The sequence below is a fragment of the Bactrocera neohumeralis genome, unplaced genomic scaffold, assembly GCF_024586455.1.
Source record: "Bactrocera neohumeralis isolate Rockhampton unplaced genomic scaffold, APGP_CSIRO_Bneo_wtdbg2-racon-allhic-juicebox.fasta_v2 cluster10, whole genome shotgun sequence".
NCBI lineage: Eukaryota > Metazoa > Arthropoda > Insecta > Diptera > Tephritidae > Bactrocera > Bactrocera neohumeralis.
Genome location: NW_026089623.1, coordinates 11,870,582 through 11,873,025, shown reverse-complemented (window position 1 = coordinate 11,873,025; position 2,444 = coordinate 11,870,582). Strand labels below are relative to the sequence as shown.

Below are 2,444 nucleotides of genomic sequence, written 5' to 3'. Positions count from 1 at the left end.
AAATAGTTAAAATCGTGTCAATACTACCCGCATCTTCCATAAACCAAATATTGGGTAGTCGAAAAAGTCCTTTTTTTTCTAATTAAATTTTAACTTATTTTTTTTATATTTATAATAATAAATAAATAAACAAATATTTCCCTTTTGGTCGACCACTTTTTGCCATTTTTCTACTACAGACACTATTCAATCAGTGTAAATCGAAATTTCCAGAACGGGAGCGAGCGAACCATTGTTGAGCTACACGAACATACGCGATAAACAATTACAGCATCGTCTCCGTAAACTTCACAAATTTCATTGGTTTCTTGAGTGGCATTCTTCTTCCTTTTATTGAAAACTTTCAAAATATGGCGAATTTCTTCATTATTTTGACTCATTTCTCAATTCAATTTAATTAAAATCTCACCTTTCCAACACTATACGGCATAACACAATAGGGATATTCTCTTGCTCTTGCAGATTTTTCCACGCAATTCAACGGCACAACAACAAACACACGCAGAAAAATATTTGCAAGGGCTGTAAAATAGGTCACACCACAACATGTTTATTTTGGTGCAATGTCACTCAAAAATATAATTGCAACCCTGTTTTAGCTGTCATTTTACATAAAAACATATTACATCGTTAAATTGTTGAGGAAGGTAAGTTTTAAAGAGATTTTTTAATTTCAACTTAAATTATAAAAAACTTTTACAGTTTTCCATAAAAATGAATACTGCAGCCATACAAGAAGTGGAAGGAGAGTGAAGTGCACTCGATTATATAAGTTTTTATTGGAAGAGGCGGAATTTGAGGTATGTTTATACGTTTTTTTTTATTTTTGATTTAATTCGGTTTTCTATTATTTCAGGCTCCAACTGCGCAATTGTTTTATAAACGATTTTTACAAAAATCGCAGTTGGATGTCTCATGGGATCTGGTGCGGTGGAAGGTCCGACATTTGTAGGCGCAGTACCGTAAAGCCAATGACTGGTTTGCGTCAACGGGTGCAGGACTACAAGATAAAGCTGACGGCAGAACCATCGAAGGTTAGTATTATACATATATTTTAAATTTATTGTAAATAAACCTTTTTTTACTAATTGCAGAAAAATTTTCTAAAATTTATCCATATTACGACAAGCTGAGGGAAATATTTGGAAAGCGGTTGCCGGCCATGCATGCCGAATGGTTAACAACTGGTGCTTCTGTAAGTTTCAATTCAGTATTATCTTTGTGATCTTGTAAAGCATTTCACCATCTACTCCAAACAGTGTAGCTACTTTTCGAATTGCCGCAATTTCACCCGATGAACCCAAACGATATAAGGTTTTAGCTAACTGTAGATCTACTGAAAATTGTCTAATAGATTGAGCGTTGTTAAACTGTGCACTGTCTTTGATCAAGGCCAACAGCAACGTAAATTAATCTCTGGAGACTCGGAGCATTTGTTGGTAACGTTCTTCGTCTAAATAGTCAAGAACATTAGATCTCCATTCCAAAAACTTAGGCACATTTTGATAATTTCCGCGATGGTTCGATAAGATAACTGTAAGACTTTCGTTCAATTCATCCGTTATTTTCCAATACCTATCGTCGTCTAAAAAGTTAAAATTTTTGATTTTTTAAAGCGTAAAAAAGTGAAATAAACAATTACCATCCAGATGTAGTAATATATTAGAAACAGCTTCTTCAATTATAAAATTTACAAATTTTGTTTCTCAGAAGTTTGTGGCATTTTTAAACAATAAATTAGTTATCTTTAGCAATTTGTTTGGTTTTTTCTATTTATTCAATCACAATACTCGTTAAAATAGTCATTCACAAAAGTTTTGCATAATAGTCATTCAATAAACTGACGGAATCAGCCGTTCAAATATCACTAGATTTCGCAATGGGTGCTCTCATGCCCTTGTATATTTCGGTATAGGATTTTTGCAATCTGCAATCTTCCAAGAGCAAGAGAATCTCCCTAATGTGATTGGTAGCACTGGATATATACGACTGCAACGACATCTATTGACAAAATACGAAAAGGGTTTTTCGACTACCCAATATTAGTATAGATAACAGTAATGAGATGACAAACACAATTTTAACCTTAAACAAACCAATGAACGAATATATGTAAGGGATCGTCTCAGTGTGAGGTGAATCACCGATTTTCGCGTTTTTTTTTTAATTGTTGAATTTAACCAGTCGGTCTGTTTTTTTTTTATAATAAATACATTTATGACAAATACAAAATGATTTTTTATGTTTATTTATGGAGTGTATAATAGTTAAATAAATTGTTGAACTGACACATAAAAAAAGGTCCTGTATGATTTTGGTCTAAAACAAAAATTACACAAAGACTATTCATCTATTGGAATGTCACTATCGAAGCTTTTTTGTTGTTTAAACATTGACGAATGCGGCGCACAGTGGTCGATTCCATAGGGCAAGAATAAAAAAAT

At 32.8% G+C, this 2,444-nt stretch overlaps 1 long non-coding RNA gene across 1 annotated transcript; it reads left to right on the top strand.

The window, feature by feature from the left end:
* Positions 1-711: 711 nt before the first annotated feature.
* On the top strand, positions 712-1,134 carry LOC126765525 (uncharacterized). Its single transcript, XR_007668494.1, has 3 exons — positions 712-800; positions 857-1,034; positions 1,095-1,134. It is a non-coding gene; the product is annotated as an uncharacterized LOC126765525 (long non-coding RNA).
* Positions 1,135-2,444: the final 1,310 nt, after the last annotated feature.